Source organism: Manis pentadactyla, chromosome 8 (assembly GCF_030020395.1).
Source record: "Manis pentadactyla isolate mManPen7 chromosome 8, mManPen7.hap1, whole genome shotgun sequence".
NCBI lineage: Eukaryota > Metazoa > Chordata > Mammalia > Pholidota > Manidae > Manis > Manis pentadactyla.
Window position 1 is genome coordinate 101,457,096 of NC_080026.1, and position 24,297 is coordinate 101,481,392.

General features: G+C 41.7%; 1 protein-coding gene across 4 annotated transcripts in view; it reads right to left on the minus strand.

The window, feature by feature from the left end:
* SLC16A12 (solute carrier family 16 member 12) overlaps positions 1 to 24,297 on the minus strand; it is a 72,516-nt gene that overhangs the window by 33,397 nt on the left and 14,822 nt on the right. Inside the window, exon 1 of one of the 4 annotated variants that reach the window (XM_057506069.1) lies at positions 18,887 to 19,445. The exons of the other annotated variants lie outside the window; for them this stretch is intronic. The gene's annotated coding sequence lies outside the window, so the exon portion shown is untranslated. Of the gene's footprint in view, positions 1 to 18,886; positions 19,446 to 24,297 lie in introns of those variants that run through there. 4 annotated transcript variants of the gene reach the window in all.

The following is a 24,297-nucleotide window of genomic DNA, read 5'->3' on the forward strand; positions in this document are numbered from 1 at the left end:
CAGAGTTACCTCATTAGAACAAAAGATGTTCCTAGTGTTCTCATACATAGGAATCTACAAGGGCTTTAGGAGCTCTGCGCCAGAAACTGGGGGAAAGAGATCAAGAGATAAATTTTCTATTATCTCGCATCCAGGTTGGTCATCCCTTCTTGCTTTTGCAGAGTGGTTAAAACTGAACATGGACTGCTGTAGGGTTCACCTACAGAGCCTGGCACTCAGCCCACCGTCTGCCCCACACTGCAGAGGCCATCAAATTCCACAGGCCCTTAGAGATGTTTATTTTCGTGCTCTGCAGACTCTGTTCACTGCTTGAATCACAGCAGGTCACACAAAGGACAAGGTGTTGCCACGCCTGAGAATGTGGTGTACTCTGTAGTCTAAGACTGAGGGACCCGAATTACTTCCTGGAAATGAAAGAGTTAGAAATGATTTTACAAAAATTCTTTCAAAATATAGGGGGTCATCTTTGTCTCCCTCCTGATGGAAATAATTAGAACTGAACCAGTTCATTCCACCTCCTTCTAGTTTTGGACCCAAGGAAACAACAAAGGGCTTGGAAGTAGTTCCCCACTTTTTTGCATGTAAGTATGCACTACACATTTTTAAATATTTCCCTAGCCAAACATGGCAATAGTTACATTTTTAATATAAGTTATCTTTCATTAAGAAAATATATAAGGACAACAGTTAAAAGGAAATTCATGGTATTTTCAAATATATTTTATTTTATGTTCAGAAGGCACTCAAAAACATTTGAAAAATCCTGATCACAGGGTAAGATGTTATGCCCAATGACAGCGTTGCACATTCATGTGGATTTGCACGCCCTGTACCAAGTCTGTCCTCTGCTCCCAGGTCTGAGGCATCCCGATTTAGAAGGCCCCCCTCTGTTGATTAAGGGTGGGGCTAGTGCCTTGGAGAACATAAATTCCTCCTGGCTTACTAGGTATATTATTTATTCAAATTCCCAGTAGGAACTGGGAAATTGGGGCAACTTCAACAAAGACATTATTTATAAAGCTGTTAGCAGTGTTCATAAAATCTAACAAAGGTCAGTAGAGTCCCCTGTGGCTAATACCAGTTGGAAGTCATTACCACCTCTAGGTCTGAGGGGCAAAGGAAGATAGCAGTTACTGGAACCTTCTGCTGGAACCTACAGAGTCACTGTAGAAAATCTTGGGTAAAGGAAAGCAGACAATCCACAATGATCAGACGGTAAAAGAGCTGAGGAAATAAAGATACCAATCTCACACCCGCCTTGCCTTCCAAGTTCTGTCTTTGGATGAACCGATGTGATGCAGCCCATGCACACCAGCTTCCCAGGGCAGAGAATGGGGAAATGGGATGGACAGTGGGTGTGGAGGGACAAATGGAAACTGCCCTCCATGCCTGTGTAACTGGTAAGCTTGCCCTGTAGTGCACTAGAGCTATGGTTACAAGATGATGAGGTCAAATCCTGAGCCAGTGCTGGGCCTTGCCTTTAAACTAGATCCAGTAGCTCAAGGTTATCTACTCAAATTGTTTGGCATATTTCAAATACAAAACTCAGCTGTGAAACTGTCCTCCTTTTTGCTGCTCATACTTCGGGGCTCCTTTAGTTTCAGCCAGTGAGTACCTTTAAATGGACAACTCCCAAATTCGCCGTCTCTGCTGCCGGTCTGCCTCCCAAGCTACAGACTCAAACTCCCAATAGCCTACAGGGCACCTCAAACTCACATGTCCAAAACAGCACTGGCTATTCATTCCTGGAAACAGTTTTTTTAAATGCTTTCACCATTTCCAATTAGACGTGCCAGAATGCTTTGAGTCCTTTGGACAACTCTCACCTCTCAGAACAAGTGAGTCCAACTCTTACCAGTTCTCCTTGTCTCCCTTTCATAATCTGCCCTTCCTTTAAAATTTTCCATTTCTTATACCTGAACTAAGTCAGAGCCTGTCCCAGCCCACCTGGTTCAATCTTGACACTAGCACTTATGGAGTGACCCCATGGAGACATCTCTGCCCCTTACTAATTGTGGGCTCTTACTTGGTGTCTCAGTGCCTCAGTTTTCTCATCTGTAGGGCAGATCCATGAAGAGCACCTACGACTGGGGACAAAGACCTCCTCTCCATTGATCGCACATGGCAGGAGCTCCAGTAGATGGCTTTGCTCTACCTCCTCGCTTACTTTTCTCCATAGGAGGAGAGTTAGTTACCTGATTCGTGGTTTGGGAGAAACAGTTGCAAGTGCACATGCTCAGCTAGGCCCTTATTTTCCTTCCTTTTTTCCCTTTGGATCTGCGTCCTAGCAGTGAGCACTCATGCTGTAAGTGAAATTGGCCAGGTGCCCTTGCAGAAAGGCCTGTGGTTGTATGGGGACGCCAGGGACTGCGACCAAGTAGATGTCTTTTTATGGAGAAAGAATTATAATCCTACGAAGCTGGTAGTTCTAAGCCTCTTTACCCAATTATCAGTATTATTAGCACCTAAGATGGCATTTTGATCTTCATCTGTTTGATACCTGTTTCACCTCCAAATTCGTTTGAATTTAAGTTGAAGATGAGTGTTTTTAATGATCCTTCCAAATCCCAATCTCTACCTCACACAGTTGTTGTGAAAAGGGGATGAGGTAATCTATGTTATGTCACAAAACACAGGCTCTGCCAACAGCAAGCCTTCAAAGAAAGGTTATAGCTACGGCTGCTACTGTTACAGGCTGGCTCATGAGCCTGAGGAAAGGGACAAAGCATTTACATTTCAGTAGACTATGATTGCACTGATTTTTATACCAAGATAGTGTGGGAGAATAACCGTTACATCAAGCAGAGCTTCAGAAACTGCAACTTTGCTCTCTGACGACTTCACATAGAGGCATGTACATGTGTTCTGAGGCTGGGTGTAAAAAAGGTTCTGAAAGAGCATTTCTCTGAGAAGAAGGCTTATAGAGGCCCTTAGGCCATGATGCAGCTATAAATAGTAACATAACATGGCTCAGAAAAAGTTTTTAAAAAGAAACCCACATTCCTCTGACGGAAGAGTCCTCTCTAAAGAATTCCAGGGGTTCCCCTCTCAGTAATACTATTGCTCTCGGAGGCCTCTAAAACTGTGCTACAAACACGAATGTTGCACTACATTTTTAAGCACAAAGAACAGTGCATTTGGCATGGGGGCAGGCATATCCAGCTCTGAAAACCAACTCAGAGTTACTAGCTGTATGACCTTGACGTGCAATTTAGCTTTCCGAACCTGTCTCCTGCTATGCGTGCTGGAGTTAGCGGTTCCTCTTTAATAGGGCTTTCATAAGGATTAAGGGGCAAATCACAGGTAAAAGCACCTGACACCTATTAAAATATTCACATGTGAGCAGATGCTCATCTCCTTCCCTGTAACACCAGCAGGTACACTTCTCATCTTCATCGTTTTCAAGTTTTCCAGTCAAGTGACTGTACACTCTGATAGCTATACAACAAACAGTAGGCACTCAAAAAATGCTCACCTAAGTTAAACCTATACCAGTCACTAGCCCAAATAGTGACACAATCAGAAAATTATTAGTAAATAAATATCTTAATCATAGATGAAAGCATCTGTATTTCATAAGAGTATTAAAAGATAAAAAATCAAGGAGAGACCCAGCAACTTCCTCTTTCTGTGTCAATTTTCCTTTGTGATATAGACAAAATAGAGGAGAGTTAAATAATTAAACAGGCGCGAATGGTGAAGAGAAATGACTGGGAAAACAATAAAACCAAGAATTGCTGCACTCTATGAACATTTAAGCTAATTAATTTCCACTTCTCTGCAGTTTTATTCGGTCTTTCTTTCAAATTGCACACTGAAATTCCTCACAGGCAATTATTTTATACTGAATACCTGTGTCCACATTCTCTTCTTTTTTAATGAATTTTCCTAAATTGTACACAAGTGGCACATCCAATCCATGGTTTACTATAAATTCTTTTTTTTAATTTAAAATTTTTATTAAGGTATTATTGATATACACTCTTATGAAGGTTTCACATGAAAAAACAATGTGTTACTACATTTACCCATATTGTCAAGTCCCCTCCCATACCCCAATGCAGTCACTGTCCATCAGTGCAGCAAGATGCCACAGATCCACTATGTGCCTTCTCTGTGCTACACTGTTCGCCCCGTGATCCCCCACACCATGTGTGCTAAACATATTATAAATTCTTTATAAATGATAATTATGAGGACTGTCATGGCACCAAACATGCTTATGTTGGGATAACTCGTAATTAGAAAATGAAATGTGCATACAACTACAAGAAATGCATACACAAACTGAGAAAGGAACACACAAAAATGGGAAATGGTTGTGTGAGGAAAGTAAGAGTATGAATGATTTTTCCCTGTACTTTCTGAACTTCTTGGAACACTCACACTCTTCTTATATAAAGTAATAAAACCACTTTTCCATAATTGTAAAAAAGTGTGTCCTGGCTGTGTTATTTTTTTCCCATTTAGCATCAATATATGTATGTATTTGTTATATATTTGACAGAGCTGACATGTGCCATTTTATGTATTTATCATGTTTATGTTTGCTCTCTTTATTATAATGGGTCAATATTTATTAAAATGTTAAAATTGCTTATTAAAATTTGTCAAGATTTTGTCCTCCCAGTAATACTTGTGAGACTTTGCTTTGGGACTATTCTCTTTAGATGGATTAAAGGTTAGCCCTCACTTATTTTCTTTCCAACAGCCTAAAAATAAGCAATCTGTTTGTGCAAAGAGAAACTTTATGAGCGTATTTTAAGGGTATTTAAGGAAACAATCCAATTGACAGAGTTTAGGGTTTTTCATATATGTGAATGTATGTTATATGTGTATAAAATAAATTTTGTCTATCATGGTCTTTCACTATAATTTTCAAAACTGTTTTCTTCTTACAAAGTGATGCAATATTTGATGAGTAAATAATAGGGAATGAAAAAGTCTACTTTAGGACAATTGTACTGGACAAAATGAGAATGCAATGTCCTTTCTCATGGCATTTCAGGCTCACACGAGGATATCATTCTCTTTGAGAAACTTCTTGGGAGAATGTTGACAATGAAAAAATTGTCTTTACTGGGGCTAAGAGAAAGAGTTACTTAATATTTTCAGGATAAAAGTGAAAAAAGGCTTGAATTAAACTGAGTAGTTTTAGAATCTTTGAATAAGAATAGTCTGAACAGAGAAAATAAACATTTTGATTACTACAAAATAATTAACCATCTATATGATTGAAAAGTGCGTTTTTGTCTGTACTTACTCATCCCTGTCTTCAACCTGTGCTCCTTAGAAGAGAGTCAAATAACGCAAATCCAATTTATTTGGTTTCTTGTTTTTCAAAAACACAACCAATGAAGAACACAGCAAAAAAATAAAGGCTGATGAATGGCCAAAGTCTACATTCCAAAGGCCAGTGTTCTTTGATTGTGTATTCTATACCAGCCAGCTTGACTTTATGGGTTCCAAGCCCACCAGTGATAAGCTGTAGCCATGGTGCTGGGGGAAGAGCTATCACAGACAAATCTGTGGCCAAGTGGGAGATCACTGTTAAGAGTCTGATAGCAGTAGAGTGAACCAAGAGAAAACGAAAGGAGAAAAAGACAAAAAAAGACCCAGAAAATCCAACAGCTTGAGGTCATTTTGTGTAGAGGGCAACATACCAACACAGCTTAATTCAGTCTCCCAACTGCTGAACAAGGGCTAAGGTGTGACGTGGGCATGTATCGGTCAGCTCGTTACATAACAAAATGCCACAAACTGGGTGGCTTAAACAATAGACATTTATTCTCACCATTCTGGAGCTAAAAGTCTGTGATCAAGGTGCTGACAAATTTAATTTCGGGGGGAGATTTCCTCCTGGCTTGTAGTTGGCCACATTCTTGCTATGCCTTTGCATGGCCTTTCCTTAGCATGTGCAGGCAGGAGGCAGGGTGTGTGTGCATTGTGTGTGTGTGTGTGTGTGTGTGTGTGTGTGTGTGTATGTGTGGGTGGTAGGGGGTACTGGGCTAGAGATGGGGGGAGGCTCTCTGAAATTTCTTTTTCTAAGATGCTAATCCTACCAGAGCAGGGCCTGGTTATGACTTCATTTAACCATAATTACTTCCTTAGAAGTTACATCTCCAAACGGCTTACAGCTACACCTGAGGTTTGGGCTGCAATACACGAATCTGGGGGTGACACAAACATTTAGGCCATAACAGGATCCCTCACCTCCCAGGGCATGTGAGCAGAGCCCAGGCCAGGAACAGTCAAACTGTTTAGCCCAAAGTGGCTGAGGAAGATGATTTTTGAGGTCTGTCTCCATGAGAGAGGTTGGGAAGCCCTGCTTTCATGGACTCTGAATGCACCATTGCACTGTTGCCCATTATGATAATAAATCTCAGTGACCCCTTAAAGTGAAGAATAATCACCATCATAATTAATGTGTAAGCAGTATTCAGTATTCACTATGCGCTGTGCCCTGCTCTTGGTGATTTTTTACACATGTGAATTCATTTACTGCTCGCAATAGTGATGGATTATAATACCATGGTCAGGAGACAGTCAGTCAGCACCAGACAGTCTTCTGCCTGAGTCCAAATCTCAGCTTCTATTACCTTGGTCAAGTTCCTAAGTCTCACTGAACCTTAGTTTTCTCATCTATAAGATGGAGATAAATGTACAATTCCAAAAAGCTCTGAAACAACAGATTTTTTCCATATATTGGTAGTGTACTCATTCTGTGGCAAGACCTAAATACTTACAGTTGTTATTAACTTCTCTTAGTGGAATATTGTTATGTTTTATTGCAGAATGGTTAGCAGTTGGTTGTTTACAGTGTGCTCCCCGAGACCTGCAGGGGGCTTACAAATATATGCTCTACATCCCATAACAAAAATACCTGGTCCCAAGGACTTCTGAAAAAGGTTTCAACTCACAGTTGTGAAAATTAGCAAGCAAATTTAACTAACACACTTAGAATAGTACCTGGCATGTGTGATAATTATTATACAAGCAATTAACTATTATTGTTGTTGTTACAATTATTATTTTTATTATTACTGTCATTCTCTAGATGAGGAAACTGAGGCAGAGAGATCAAACAGACTGTCCAAGCCACAGCTAGCATACTGCACAGCTGAAAGTGAACCTGGTCTGGCTCCAAAGAGTGTGCTCTTAATCGCTGCCTATACCATCTCCACAAGTTACATAGGTCTCATCTTTTCCCAACACTGTTCAATGTTCCATGTTTTAGAAGGCAATGGTTTCATAAAATAGTTTTCAAATTTTTTTCCACTTAAGATTGGAAATAATTGGATGCTTCACCGAATACAAACTCAGATACAAGGGAAGTCTTCTCCGAAATACGACTGAAGGGCAGGCCCTGGGGTCAGGAACCAGCAGCCACATTAGGGCTTCAGGATCTGCAATTCCCCAGCCCAGCTAATCGGACCAGGACCTCATCATTAGGAACCAATCCAAAGGCTGAGTCAAGCCCTGAGATTCTACATCTTTGGAAGTGTGGATTGGGAAACAGAGCAACCGAGTCAGGCTGGAGCTGGGAGGTGCTGTGAGTTAGGGCTGGGGCCACATTCTCTGTCATGCGTGTGCACAGAGGAATGAGGCCCAGGAGAGCAAGGGAGCAGTTCCCTGCAGGCCAGTGTTCTCGGCCAGAGCAAGTGTGCCTGCCCACCCCCACTCAGGGACATCTGGCCACATCTAGGGAGGTATTCTGTTGTCACAGTCAGGATGTGTTTTCTTTGGCATCTAGTGGGCAGAGGTCAGGGGTGATGGTAATCATCCTATAGCACCTCAGACAGTCCTGAAAAGAAAAGTATTATCTGGCCCAGAATGTCAGTGATGACAAGGTTCAGAAACCCTGATATAGACTCAGAGAGAGCAAGCATGTGGCACATAAAGAGAGATGGAGAAATTAATTGCTTTGGTTCCAATGTCTCCCCAGGTCCTGACTCCATCTGCTTCTAAAGCCTATTGGCTGTTGCTGCCCCAAATTCCTCTAAGGTACTTTAAGACCCATGTTTTTTCTGTCCATATGTCATTCCACAAAAGTCCCTCATGTTCTTACACAAATTTAATGAGTGTATGTTACCTGAACCACAGACACCTGAGACAGATTTCGGGGAGAGCAACTCAGGACGACAGGAAGAGCAGTTCCGGTGGAAGAACAGTGTATATATAGGAAAGGACGAGAAGGCATGTGGAGAGACAGAGGGAAAATGAACAATGCAGGTGAGAGGAAAAACAGGAGTCAGGGCAAAGAAGCAGCAGGGAGCACAGTGTATTTCCACACAGCAAGGAGTGTGACCTGAAAAGGTCAGAAGGTGCATGCTGGGGAAGTTAAATTCCCAAGATGCATCAGAATATACACAACATAGTCACGATATCTATGACTGTTCTAAGCCTAATTCATTCTTCAAATGGAAAGAAGAAAAGCATCTTTGAGAATCTATATCCCCTTGGAAAGGCATCACGACTCAGTGGAAACATTGCTCTGACAGTACAAACCCATGATTAGACACATTCAAGGAACACATTTTCCCAAGATATGAAATAAACCAAAGCAGAGGTAGAAATGTCTAGCATTTGTGGCAATCAGCTGAAACAGTCCTAACTAAGTGCCTTGGTTCTCCATTCTATACTCTGGGGAAGACGACATGACGTCTTGCAGGGTTGGTGGGCAGTGACCTCACTGCTTGGCACTGAGGAGGATCAGGGGTTGTATGTAAAAGTCCCATTTGGTTTACTTATTAAAAGAAAAGAAAAAGTCCACCAAGACTGAGAAATGGACATCTCTTCACATCAGTCAAAGAAGGGGATTTAGGATTTATAAAAGTATCATTAAAAGAAAAGAAAAAATGAGTTGAATACATATGTAAATCATGTGACTGTGACATGTAATAGAAATAAGTCTGGAAACAAAGAAAAGGAAATGAATATGATGGGAACAGAGGCCTCTTCAATACCTTATTTCTCTTTTCCTCTCCTTTGCTTTCTAATATGGATAATGTGACTCTGAGGAAAAGTTGCTTTTGTAGTTAGCAGATCAAAGGTCCAAGATCAGAAAACAGTAGATAAACAGTGTCCCAGAAGAGATGTGTGTGGCTTCCTGGTACTAAATCGACCCCCTGCAGGTCAAAAGACACTCGAGGAACTATGGGATGGGATACATACCCTTTCCCTGCCAAAGAGCAGTGCTTCAGCAGGCTGGTGGACAGCCACCAGGAATCCCCTTCACGGCTGGCTGGGAAGGAGGCCGTGGGCTCTGCGGGACCTGTACGAAGGTCAGATTCCTCTGAATGAGCATGCCTGTCCTGGGCAAGGCAAGGAGGCTTCTCTAAAGGGAAATAACAGTTGACTGACTAATTGAGCTGTTAAAAGAAATGCCCAGAACAGTGTGGCAGAAAGACAACTCAACATCTTAATTTTATAGATGAGTATCATCACAGTAACAGCAGCTCCTGTTTTTTGAGGATTTACCTGAGAGCCAGGCACTGTGCTCAGGGTGTCACAAACATGGTAGTCATTCAGAAGAGAACCTGGGGGCCTGCTCTTCATTGTCAGTGGAGCTTGGCATCATGGGACCACAGTTTGGTATAGCAAAACTTCACTTCCTACCTGAATTAATTCAGTCTCTGTAGAAGTGCTAATAGGCTTGGAAACCAAACTCCCTCATCCTCAAACTGATAGGCAGTTGGAGAGGTTCCGCAAGGCTATACAATAAGCTAGCTTTAACTAGCTGGGTCACTGCAATGCATATGCCTGGGACAGTGGTAGCTGCACAAAACCAACAATAGTGACAGTTCCCCAAGTGCTGCCTTAGAAATGTACACATGCTCCTTTTCTGAGCAGTCTGGAGGATTCCCAAAGGAAAGTTTGTTGTAAAACAAGTTAGGAGGAAGGATATGGCCTAGGAGGCAGAGAGCTCATGGTAAACTAAGATATAAGTTACCCAGAGATATCAAGATTTGGTTGAGATTATTCTGCACAGGATCAGGATAAGTAGAAGCCTTGATGTGACAAGAGTCACACAGAAGGAGAGTAACTGGGGAGTGTCTCTCATCCCCATCAACACCAGCTGCTGTATAGCCTCATGGCAGGAGTCTTTTGCAAGGAAAGAAAGGCTGATTATACTGTTTGCTTCTCAATAGTCATGCCTATGAAATGTGGGCATATTGCAATGGCATTGACGTTGTGAAAAAAATCCCTTACAATTACTCTTGGTATCATTTTCAAAGCCAGGTCATTTAAATAAGGAAACTAGGCCCACCATTTTATAGACATACTATTTTGACCCAGTATGTCCCAATTTGATCATCAATATCACGTATCAGACTTAGTTCCCAGTGACATTTTGGTGTTTCCAAAGTCATACTCACTTCCTTAGAGATTGGCCACTGTTGAGGATATTCAAAAGACTGTGCTAAAGGTTTAAAGTAGTTTAAAAAATGAGGCTATAAAATAATGTGAACAATGATGCCATGACCTTAAAAATTCCTAAGGTGGCTACTTTCAGGAGGATGCTATCATTTGGACATATATTCCATACCACATTTTTGAGTCAGTATTTTACTACATGCATTTACAACTCAGAACATATAATAAGGTATGTAATGTTAGATATGATGGGGAAAAAAAGTGTAAAAGTTATTGTTGACTAGTCCCTAAATCAGTTCAATGTGCTTCTATGATCAAAAGTTTGAACTGAGATACCAAGATAAAATAAATGTGAAATTCTTTTGTGATGGGTCAGATGACAATCTTCAGAACTACACAAAAAAATCCCATTTCACAATTCCTGGGCTTCTCACCCGCTTTGAAAATACAAAAGGGCTGGGGAAGTGGAGATTAAGAAGAAGAATTTTTTAAAGACAATTACCTTAGATATGAGGGATTCCCTTGCTCCCCCGCCAAGCTTAGAAAAAGGAAGGTGTCAATAAAACCACTGGAGGGCCTATTTAGGACTCTGCTTTGGAGAATGCAGTAGAGAGGTATCTGACTCCAGGTCCAGGGAATCAGAATAGCAGCTGGCAGATGGCTTTGACCTTGGCACAAAGAAGAGTCCCATCCTCCCTGAATAGCAGCTGCACTCCCCCTCCCTCACTGTGACTCAAAGGTGTGGGGAGAGTTTCCCACAGGCCAGCTGCAGACCTTGCTGAGGAAAGAACTTCCTGGGGCGATTAGCACCTCCTCACCAAAAGGGCCTCCAGACAGGAGCAATGGTTCTCTAATGGCAAGAGGTCCATAATCACGGGAGAATCAGGAGCTCAGTGGGGTGCACCCAGCCAGAAGAGGACTACATGCCTCACAGTTGTTGTGCCTAGAAGGAAGAGCAAAACCAGAGAGAAAGAGAAAAAAAGAGAAATCACGCACTGGATAAAGAGTTGACAAGCATACATGCCAAGCAAAATTGTGCTCCATTTTCCTAATCCCCTCTCCTTCTGAGCCAAGCTCTAGAGGAGTTCAAAAAAAAAAAAAAATTACAGCAAGCTGGAAAGAAGAAACATAAGGCTAGAAAAGCAGGAAGGATCATGTCTCTCCCCTCTACATACAGCCAGCTTTATGGTGGGCCTGCCTAGGGGAGGAGGTAAGAATGCACATCAAATTAAAGTCTGCATTTTTATTATTTGTATGGGTTAGAGATTCTAGTTTCTGAATTAAGACTGTGTTTGTGACCTGAAGTGATCATTGGACTGTCTCTTACCCAAGAACAAACAGAAAGCCATGGGACCTGTCCAAGTTTTCATCCAGAGGCAGGAGGGGGCTATTTCCCACTGTGCAAGTTTTAAAGGAAAAATAGGAGATGAAAAATGAAGTTGCAGTTATATTTTCCAAGTGATGTTGAACACATACCATAAACACAAAAGGAAGTATATAGATAGGACCTATAAAAATGTATGGAAATCACCTCCAGAGGCAATTATAAATTTAAATATGAATAGATTCAAGAAGGGTGTAGATCAATTCATAGATACTATCAAAATAGGTTGCCAAGAGAAAGAGGAAATGCTTGGAAGAGGCTGTCACACTTTGGGGCTAATTTGATATCATCGGCCCTCTACTGGCTTCTTTTGTTTATGGTGTCATACTTACAAACAAACAAAAGATCAATTTCAGTGTTTTAAAACTGTGCATATCTTAATTGGCCATAACCTTTATAAACCAAGATAGAGTAATCGATCATGATTATCACTTCATTGACCAAGGCATTTTAAACAAGACTACTGTAAAGATGATAAATGTATACAGATTATCCACGAAAGGTTATCAATGATCTTCCTCTAAAGTTATTCTTTAGCCTGAGTCAGAGACATTTAGGAATAAGAATGGGGACAGGCCACCCATGCCTGAAAGAGCTTGCAGAATTAACTATGAATAATTTATTTGGGGAAGTCTGTTTATTCAGTGATATAGTCATAGTTCAGTATCCATAAAATGAAATTTAAAAAATTAACTTAGATTTGCTGTATAGCACTATGGAGTCTTTATTCAAAATATTACTGTATCTAAGCCTCAGACCAACTAGTGAGGAAAATAGAGAAGGATAATGGTAGATGCTTGTTTTTTGTTTTTCTGTCCTGCATCCATGGCCTTTCCTTTAAGCAATAGCTTCTCAATTTTCCTTTGGGCATCTTGCCCATTCTTACTTCACATGCCTTGGGAACCTACATATTCCTGGAGAGGCCTGGCCAGTTAGAGACATTGATTCATCCAGAGACTCACGGATCAAACTAGATCGGTAAGTGTCAGCTCTGAGACATCTGCTGCAAGAATTTAAAAGAAATGCTTTCCTTGCCTGGGGTTCCCAAGTCATAGCCGGTGGCCATTTTTTGACTCCACTTGGAGAGTCCCCACTTAAAATGAAGTCAACCCAGGACAGAGAAGGAGGGAGAAGTAGAGAAATACATATTTCTGAAATTGTGTAAACATCTGAATTCAGCTATATCTGAATTCTACTCCTGGGGTTCTCTGTTAAATAAATAAATGAATTAGTTTTTTTGCTTTCAGTCACATTGAGTTTGATCTCTGCCACTTGCATCCAAAAATCCTGACTAATCTTATAAAGTATTGTCATCCTTGTCTTATAAATACGGCTTAGCACTCATGTGATTTTCCAAGATCATACAGGAATACGTGGCTGAGCCAGGATGCAAGCTCAAAGCTGGCCAACTCCTGTCCGTGGCTCTTCTTAGTTCCTCCGCTTGGCTCTCCATCCCACACAGTTACACTATCAGAGTTTTGCAGGCCTGAACAAATGCATTTTTATCTCTCTGTGCACAAAACTGAAATAATCAGATGGGCCAGAAAGCACATCAGCAGCAGGGGAATCAGGAGAATTCATTTGTAACATAAAGCAGACAAATGAAGGGTTCTCACTAAAGTGAGTTTATCAAGGCAGACTATTACCAAATCAGTCATCAGTTCCTCTAATACTAAAAGTGATGAAAGCCTATGAAACTGAAGTAGTATGAGCCACAAAAACACAGTAGAAATAAAATTCAAGTAATCTTATTGGTGCCTCTGCTGTTGGTAAACTAATTTATTCACCCACAGACTACATTTTTTTCTTGAAGAACTGTAACACAGTAATGTTTAGTATTGAGCCTTTTCAGTTATCTAATACTAAAGTCTGCCAAAATTATTAGAGCAAATGTTTTAAATCCAACAAAGAAATCCATAAGTCAAGAATCAAAGAGGACATATAGCGAGCTCATTAATAAAAACGTGTTCTACCTCACACTGTTGATAAGAGTGTTAATTGGTTCAAGTTTTTGGAATACTTGGCATTATCAAAAGTTTAAATGAACTTAACTTCTGTTGCAATGCTTTTGCATTTAAGAATTTGTCATATAGTAACACTTCCCCAAATGCTCAGATACATTGTATAAGGGCGCATTAGCATTATCTATAACTGTAAATACATTGGAATAAGTTTCCATTGGCAGGGAATCAGCTGGATAAACTGCAATACATTCAACTTCCAATTTAATATCGCAGATTGAATACACATGTTTATCTCTGCTCCCTCCCAAAATACCACTGATGGTAAAGAAATAAAAAAAAGAAATAAGCCACAAAGATAAAGAAAACAGGAGAAGAGAAGGTGACAGCAGATAAGAGATGTGAGCCAAATCTTGGAAGTTGGGAAGTGAATGAACAGATGGCACACAACTTAGCAAAACAGAGAACACTGCAACCTAATCCAACAGGGAAGGAATACAGTAGGGCCCAGAAGTGAGATAAGAACAGAGGCCAGGGGGCTCTTTGCTGCACAACCCTGGAGACAAAAAGAATGACTATTCTCTAGAGTCGGTCCAACTTGCCAACACCTTCATTTCCAGTACTCAGAGTGGTCTAGTCATACAGGCATCATAGAGCAATGTCTTGCCATGGAGCCTGGCCCACGTGCATGGAGGCTAGGAATTCAGATCCATCTGAAAGAGCTGGGAAAAGCATGGTTCTAAGCCTACAACCCCCCTCTACTCACTGGATAGGAAGTACATTCCTTTCATAGCTGCAACTGAGGGTCAGGATGGTCTAGCACTGAATCCCCAGCATGTTCTGACCCTGCACTGCTGTGAGCTGAGGAGGCTGGGAAGTCCAGGAGAGGCGGCCTGGGGGCCTCCACCTCCAATCTGCACTGTAGTTACAGAGTACAGTACTATATACAGCAGTGCCCCCTTATCAGGGGTTTCACTTTCTTCAGCTTCAGTTACCCATGGTCAAGAGCAGTCAGGAAGCAGACGAACCTCCTTCTGACTGTAGTGTCAGGTCAGTGGTAGCCTAACACTATGTCACAGTGCCCCATGGCATTCACCTCGCTTGATCCATCACGTAGGTGTTTTACCATCTACGTCATCACAAGGGTGAATACAGTACTAGAAGGCATTCTGAGAGACAGAGACCATGTTCACATAACATTTGTTACAGTATATTGTTATAACTGTTCTTTTTTATTATGTTATTGTTAATCTTTTACTGTGCCTAATTTATAAATGAAACTTCATCATACGTGTATGTATAGGGATAATCAGTATACATAGGGCTCAGTACTATCCATGGTTTCAGGCATCCCCTGGAGGTATTGGAACGTGCCCATTGCAGGTAAGGGGGACTACTGTATCTACACTCTGTGTTGTTCAGAATTGACCTATCTAGTCATGCACTGTATTGAAAAGCATTTTCTCTTTAAGTTAAGGAGAATACCACACTTCTTGGTTTTATTTATTTATTCTTAAAGAATAAGGGCATAAACAAAGATATTCAGATGCTAATATGCCCTATTTATACCAATAATAAATGTATATTGGTCTTATATTGATCTCTTGTCTCCTAATCTAGTATACACCTACTGCATGCTATTTCTATCCTGTGTGCAATTATTGATTTGAGAATTAGAAGCATGTTGACATCAGAAAGAGAAAGAAAACCCAAAATAATTTCATTAAAAGCATGGTAATATTAATTAAGGAAGACCCTTTCTAAGAAGATAAAAACTAACATTTTTTCTATTGAGGGCAAAACTCTATTTTATGTGGGTATGTTAACTATGTATTTATTCCAACAACCAATTACAAGGGCACATAGACTACCAAAGATAGTAGTCTTTGTAGGGTTACAAAGTTACACCTGAGTAGGGTGTAACTACTCAGAAGTAGTTACAATTTTGTTTTATCTAATTCTGTACTGTTTGCAAATTTAACAAAAGAAAGTAGTATCTTATCACCAGTAAAAATAATCTAGTAACATTTCTAGTTCAATTGACTGAGATTAATTACATTAGCTATGATCTCTCATTTATACACAATTTGCTGAAATAGAATTACTGACAAGGGAAGTTGTTCCAGATATATAGCTTATATGAACAAATTAAGTTGCAAAACTATGTGTAGTCTACCTCATTTTTATCAAATATACATGATATGCACAAATATTTATAAAACATATGGAATATTATATTTTAAAAGGTTAAGATATAAAAATGAAAGACTACGGCAAAGGTATAAAACGAAACTAGTGGGGATGCTAACCCACTTCCTACGGGCCACCAAATGCCCTTAAGGTTTCTAGCCCATAGACTATACAGGGAAACCTAGCTGGTTGCAAAATTAATAATGGCCATGGCCATAAGGTAAAGACAAACCAGTTGGACTAAAGCCAGTTTTTCCTAACAATAACCATAGTGAACACTTGCATGGTGCTTACCGTATGTCCGGGCACCAGTCGTTCATCCTCCCCACAACGATCCGAGGGAGCACTGAAACTAACACGCCCCTCACAGATGGGGAAATACAGGCACACAGAAGTTAATGACGCCCCGAAGACCACACAGGTGGCTACACCCTGCCTGAGGGGCTGCCTCCAGAGTCCCTACAAGTTCCAACTGATGACGGAATTCAGACAGAGCAACTTTTAACCACTACACTACCTCCCAGTTCCTCATGGGAAAACCATGTGATGTAAGACTAATATTTTCAATGGCATTCTTACAGCAGGCACCAGGACACATTTTGGAGAGCTTCTTAGATTGGACTATAAATGTAAAGGTGGGTAGAAGGCAGCTGCTCTGTGAGACAGCATCACTCCCAGGCTTACAACTTTCCGAGGGTTTCCCCGTTGCCCTTAGAACACCACCCAACCTCCTTACAACCCACAAGGCCTTGATGACCGCTGAGCCCCTTTCAAACCTTCAAATGTGACCTCTTACCACTCTTCCCCTCAGCCTGGTGGGACAGCTTCAATGCCTTCTTCCTGTTCTCTGAACAAGCCAAACTCATTTCTGCCTCAGGGTCTTTGCACTTGCTCCTTCCTGCCTGATATACCTGCACTCTCCCCTCTCCTAGGGTCTTCCCACAGCTGACTCCTTCTCCATCATTCAGATCTCAGCTCAAGTGTCTCTTTCTGAGAGAGACCTTCCCACCATAATAATTATGATGGCTTGTCCCTCCAAACCCTAGTAACTCTCTACTAAATTAGTCTGGTTCATTTCCTTCACAGCACATTTACCACTATTTAAAGTTGTCTCGTGTATTAATCTGTTTATTGTTTGACTTCTCTACAAAACTGTAAGCTAAATTAGGGAGGGAATCTTGCCTGTCTTACTTACTGTTGGATTCCCAGCACTGAGAACATGCCTAACATACAGCAAGCTCCCAAAAAACAGTTATTGAAAATGAAAAATTGCCTCATCAATTGAAGATAATTTGATCCTTACCGTATTGCTTTTAATTTCAGTTACATATGTTGGCAACTCACTGATTCACAGCTGCTGAAAACTCTGCCCAGAGGAACGAAGGCACAGGGAGTCCAGAGCCTACAAGACCACCACGTGAGGCTAGAATTCAGCCAGAGCAATGCCTATAGGAATACTTCTGGTATAAGGAGAACTGGATCCTGCTCGTGCTCACCAGCTGATGGCAATGCTCCTAAGGCTTCAACAGCTTGCCCAGCATTTCACATTTCAGAGCTGCTCACTGGAAGGTCATCAAAAATGTGCCAAGTGCCTTGAGCCTCGGGGACCACAGAAGCAAATAAGCATCAGTCATATTGGCTGCACATTTTCCGGGCATTGATCATCCATAAAGCTAATAGCTCTTCCGTAAGCAGCACGCATTTGAGTTTCCAGCTGTCCAATCACATTGGTTGTCACAGCCTGAGACCAACGTGGCACTTACAAATATTAATTTGGCAGAGAATCAGGAATTCCCTGACTTCACATCAACTAGGCCTCCATCTGTCCAAAGAAGCCAGCAGGAGGCTTTCTCTTATCTCCTCAACAAAGACGGAAAAGATGCAGAGCAATGGTGGCTGGCAAAGCTTGTAGGAAATTTGTGCTCTACCCCACAATCAAAGCTGCAATCTGAGGTCAGGGTCAGGAGGTTCCTATTTGGTCATAAGCACCTTGTCAAAACAGACAAACGCTTAATTTATTCCCTCCAGTGAATGTTCTCAAAAACAGCCCCACATCATTCAAAACAGGCTTTAAAGAAGATAAGGCAACACTGTCTTTGAGTAACAAACCTTGTTATATTTATAAATATATCAGGATAACTTATTTCTCACATAACTGGCTTTTACCTTTTTCTTTCACATTACTCTCTTTTTATAGGAAATATACTTTACCAACGTGGTAGGGCCCTTGATTAGCCTCATTTTGTAAATGTAGTCTTGTTTTATTTGAAAAAGACATGAAAATAAGGTGGTGACTCACTTAAGCCAAAGAAACAAAACAAAACCTCATAAACAATTAATGTAATGCCATCTAACCCAAAGTAGATATACCAGGCCCACTAAGAATTATAAAAGGTCCCTGTAATATCCTATTAACCTTTAAAGGACCTCTCTTAATGGCTGGCTGCTTTCTCCGTGCACATGCACAGAGGGATGGAGCAGATGAAACGGGAAATAATTTCACGTTGGCGGGGTAGGGATAGGAGGAAAGTCTGGTAAGCACCAGGAACATGTGGGTCCCAAGATGTGCCGGAAGAAAGAAGAGACATGAACAGGTAAGTCACAGGCAGTGACCTGAAAAAGACCACAGGGCCAGGTGGGTCAGGAGGAGTGTGTTCAGAGTGACTGGAAAAGACAAGTCCACAATTGGACTGAGCAGAGGCTGGGAGGACACATGATTGCAGTGCAGTTTGCAATTGCCCCTATACGATTTGGGCCTCGGAAGAGGCCATGGAGGAAGATGAGCCTACGTGTCAGAAGGCTGGAAGTGAAGGAAGAAGCTTCTGGAAAGCCAAACCCTAAAGTTACAGACTGTTTCTTTTTTAGAAGTCTGTGAGAAAATTGAGCACCAGGAAGAAATGTTGAGATGGAATGAACAGCGACATTTTATCCACATGTAGTATGATTAAGGAATAAAATAACTTTTGTTTCTCACTGACACACAACTTGTCTTCAGCTCAACTCCTTCCATCTCTACGAGGCCCCAGATTGAGTCATCAATTCTTAACACTCCTTCTCATATCCACATAAAACCGGCACAAGTTCTAACAGCTCAAGCTTGGACCATTCCAACAGTCTCTTTGACTTTGCTTCAGATTTTTGGCCCTCAAAGTAAGCAGCCAGAATCATCATGTCAAAACAAAGCAACCAGAAAAAGGTTCCCACAAAAGGTCGCTGATAATTGATTAAAACAGTCATGTGTAAAGAGGCCCTTAACTAGCACCCTTCTTTATCACCTGTGCCCTGGTTCATCCCTCTCTCTGTCTCTAAAAAACAAGCATACTTTATAACCTACTCTTTCAGCCTGCATGTGGTCAGATATAATAACTAAAAAAAGAAAGGAATAAGTTCTATTATTGGAAACTTGACAACCCTTATTTTTGTAAAGGTAGTAATTTGCTCCATGAAAAGATTTCTTGTAGCTCTTTCTGAATTGGTTCATGCGCAACCTTCACTGCTTTTGAAGCTGATACAGACACTTGTTATAAGCCTTAAAACTCTTGAAAATTACAGAATGTATTTTACAGAACAGGAAGGATGTACCCTTCTTTTTCATTTACAATCACCTAAGATGACCAGCCAAAACCTTAATGAGTAAACATACCCAAAAAGGAAATTTCTTTGTGCTAAAAATTGAAATGGGGGAAGAAGGAGGACTAGGGTACCAGAAAGCCACAGGCTGAGACCTGTTTATAATCGTTTCTATAGTCTAACCCTCTGCCAAGAAACCCTGGTTCTGCTTCAGCTGGGCCTGGAGTGCTGGGGCATCCATGTGTGGCCTCAGTGTGCAGGGCAGCTTCACGTCCCACACCCGCAAGTATGAGGACCCACGTGAAGGCTGCACGGCAGGAAACATCTGAGCTGATACAGCTTGATTCTGAGTTTTAATATACTTGTTCTGAGTATAATTTTTAATTACATGTAGTATACATGCTTAATGCAGAAAAAGAGAAGAGAGCAAAAAGACAGTAATAAAAATCATCTACATCATGTCACCCAACTGGCACTGTTTTTATTTGGAATAAATCCTCTGATACATTGTTTTTCTTACATATCCATGTAAATACTTCTTTTTAAAAACAAAACTGAGACTTCACACCTATTACGATGACCATTATAAAAAAAAAACAAAAACAGAAAATAACACAGTGTTTGAAAGGATGTGGAGAAATTGGAACCCTGGTGCATTGCTGATGGGAACAGTGCAGCCTCTGTTGGAAAATGGGTTGGCGGTTCTTTGAAAAATTAAAAGCAGAATGCTCTCTGATGCAGCAATTCCACTTCCGGCTATATATCCAAAGGTAGTGAAAGCAGGGACTCAAACAGATATTTGTACATCCATGTTCACAGCAGCTTTATTCACATTCACAACAGCCAAAAGGTAGAAGAAACTCAAGTATCTAAATGAACAGATAAACAAAATGTGATACATACACAGTAGAATATTATTCAGCCTTAAAAAGGAAGGAAATTCTGACACATGTTACTACATGGATGGACTTTAAAGACATTATGCTAAGTGAAATAAGCCAGTCACAAAGGGACAAGTATTATATGATTCCACTTATGTTATCACCTAGATTAGTCAAATTCATAGAGACAGAAGGAATGGTGGGTGCCAAGGGCTGGGGGGAGGGAGAATGGGAGTTATGATTTAATGGGTAGGGAGTTTCAGTTCGAGATGATAATAACAGTTCTGGAGATTGATGGTGGTGATAGTTGCACAATGTGAGTGTACTTAATGTGATGGAACTGTGCTCTTAAAAATGGTTAAAATGGTAACTTTTACATTGTGTATATTTTACTACAATTAAAAAAAACTGTGATCATCCTATCTGCAATTTGCTTTTTTCAATTAGTTTGATAGGATGAATGTTAGTAAATGTACTCTGCCTGATCATTCTAATGCATGCAAAGTGTTTGATGTATGAATTCACCAATCCTCTACTGTGAACCAGTTAGGTTGCCTCTGATTTTTCTCTCCCCCAAAAATGTTGTTAAGATTAAATCATGGGACATACTAGGTCATGTTACATTCCCGATAAGGCTTCCTTTGAATTCTCTATGGTCATTCAAAAATATTTTGAAAATCTTGCACTTCAGAGAACTTCCTAATTACTCAACATTAAAAATATTTTAAAAGTACTTGACCTACAATATGTTAATAGTGAATATCAAACATAATGATGGCTATTAATTTAAAATATTTATTAAGTACTTGTACACTTTCAAACTTACTGTGGAGGAAAAAAAGTTAGGAAGGTAATTAACTGAACATGACACCAGGGGCAATATTCAAAATACTTAATAAGAGGCTGAGAGTGGTACCAGTCATTCAGAGGAGAGGCTGGCTAACCAACAGGTGGGCCAGACCAGAGCACAGGCCCTAAAACCTCAAAGAAACATTTAACCCAGGAGTGTGTGGTTTAAATGGGAGTTCTAAAATATTCATTATGGAGAGACCCGGTCTTTCACTGGTTGACCAAAGAAGGAGGAGCATATTTGGAGAAAGAGAAACCTGGCTGGATGGATGAAGTCCCATGTCCCCGTGGGACCTGGAAGTGGACAGTCCAGAGGGTCTATCAGATAAACTGGTCTAGAGCCCAGGAGTGAGCTCTGGTGTCCAGATGTCCACGAGGTGTTGGAACACATCTGCAAGCACAGACCCCTCGGTTCTCCTGCTACCAGTGGGTTTGGTTTCAGTAGGTCTGGGGTGGAGCCTGAGAGTCGCATTTCCCATAGGCTCTGAGGCCCATGCTAGTCCACAGACCCCAGGTTGAGGAGCAAGTTGTCCTGAGAGTGGGTGGAAGAGAAGAGAGAGTAGGGACTTGAGGAGTCCTGATCTTTAAGGGAGGGTGAGGAGAAGAGAAGGCTGCAAGAAAACTCAGGGAGATAAAATGAAATCCAGGCAAGCACGGGGTCACTGAGGTTAAAGGAGAAAGGAACAACATTACCAGCCCTCCTGATGGATCAGGAAAGACCTTAAGAGAGGCGCTGAGCCTGTGCTAGTCCACTGGGGAAGCCCTGACAAAATACCACAGACTGGGGGTGACACAGCAGACACTCGTTTTCCCACAGTCCTGGAGGCTGGAAGTCTGAGCTCAGGGTGCCAGCCTGGTTGGATTCCGGGGAGAGCTCTCTTCCCAGATTGCAGACAGCTGCCTTCTTGGCTGTGTGCTCACACTGCCTCTCCTCAGATCTTGGAGAAAAAGAGATTTCTCTGTCTTGGAAGAAAAGAGAAATTTCTCTGTCTTTCTAGACTTACAAGGACACTAATCCCCTCACTGGGGCTCCACCCTCATGACCTCATTTAAGCCTAATACCGCCCAAAGATCCCACTTTGTCATACCACTGCAGTGGGGACAAGAACCTCAACCTATGATGGGGGGACACTAACATGCAGAGTCCCTAACAGTGCCCACTGGACTTTGGTCAAGGGGCCCATTAGGTGTTGGGCAGCAATTTCTATAGATAATGTGGTTCATTACAACCCCAGACCACTTCTGTAATAGGTGTGACCTGTCAGGACTCGGTTCCCTCCAGTGGACAAGCCCCCAGGTGGGGAATGCTGAGACCCTGGCTTGGCAGAATTGCTGCCTCCAGGCTCAGCGCAGCACCCTGGACATACAGAGGGCGGGAGCTCCTGGGAGCCAGCAAGGAGGTTCCTGAAACAGGAATCCAGGTCCCAGACATTCACATCCTTAGTAGCAGTTCATTTGCTAAAGACAGTCGCCCAGGGCACTGAAGGCTGAACACAATAGTCAGGGGCTCTAATCCTTTCCAGCGGCCTGCACTTCGCATCTTTAAAACCATCCATTTTGCCTCCCTTTGCAGGCCCAGCAGAAGTTCGTTGGCTGAAACTGAAGATAAGCACAGTCACAAACGCTTCTCACAAGATTTTCAAGCAAGAAGCTCCAAGGAAAGGCACGTGGTTTCCTAGGCCCAAGCTCCCAGGCTTGTTATTCTAGTGACCTCCTCAGTCACACTGCAGAAAGCTCTGAGAGAGGCTCTGCAGGAAACGAGGCCTGCATGGGCACTGCTCCCTGGGGGCAGTTTCCCTGGGAGCTCCCAGCTCAGGCCACAGCTCTCAGCCCCGAGCTGCCACTCCACTGACCCAGGCGGCCATAAACCTCACTAAGGTGTTGTTTATTAGTCCTCACTCCGCACAAGGACAGAAGGAATTTTTCACAATTAAATAGCAAAACTAGCATACAATAAAACAGGCGCTGCCTTGTAAAGTCAGTAATATTTTATAATTACAGTTATTTGGCAACTAAGACAACAGACGAAGCAAAATGCTGAAAACGAACTACCTCTACCTATGATTTTAGTGATCTTGCTTATCCAGAAATATGAACTCCTTCATTCTGGAGCCCCCAAAGATGTTTGCCTTGGCACCCCCTGGCTTAAGTGCTGTGCCAGACCATGGACCTGTAAATGGGTACTATAAATAACTGATAAGATTTCTTGTAGGAATATAAATATTCTCTCTGTAATCTTGTTTCCACTGGTTATTTGCTTAGCACCCTATTTTTTACCTGGTCAAGGTCCACATCTCCTACTAGATCGTTAACTCCTTCAGATTTGGCATTAGGGCAAATTGGTTGAATTGAGTTGGAAAGGGCGATTTTAGCTCTCCAAAGTGAACTCCACCTGGACAGGAATAGAGTCTGAGTAATTGTTTTTAATCCCCTCAATTACCTGGCATTTCGTAGGAACTAAGTAGTATCATAATTTCCCATTTGAATTATAGCGCTTCTTCTGGATCAACATTCTGTTCAAGTTACAGAAGTTTTGTGGACAATCTGATATTTCCAAGAAGGGCCAGGAATCCACTACAACCATGATAGGCAAACACTTCTTGCCCACACCCAATTCAAGAAATATTCAAATGTTGAGGAGCCATGTTTTGTTTTGTTCTCTCTTAACTCTAAATGAAAATAACTTATGGAGTCCTAGTTCGGAAGAGGGAGATTGGAAATGTAAAGTGTAAGCCTGAGGGAGAAGGTGGGGGAAGGAGTATGCCTTTTATTCCCTGTTGTAAATTATTTCAGAGGTAATGTTGAAAATGCAATCTGGAAAAAAGAAACCAAGAAAAGCCAATAAAGAATGTGCAATTAGAAAGATCTGGGTTGAAATCCAGGCTTTCCCTGACTTGCTGTGGAAGAGCCACAGGTGGCGTCCACTGTCTACCTACTCCACTGGGTTGTTCTGGGGCTTCCCCCCAGACGGTGTGGAGGGCGCCACAGCACTGTCTCCACTTCCCCACAGTGCTGGTCACACTGCGTGGTCGGCCTGGCAACAGGCACCTCCAGGGCAGGGCTGGTCCCCCTCTTTTGCTTTTCC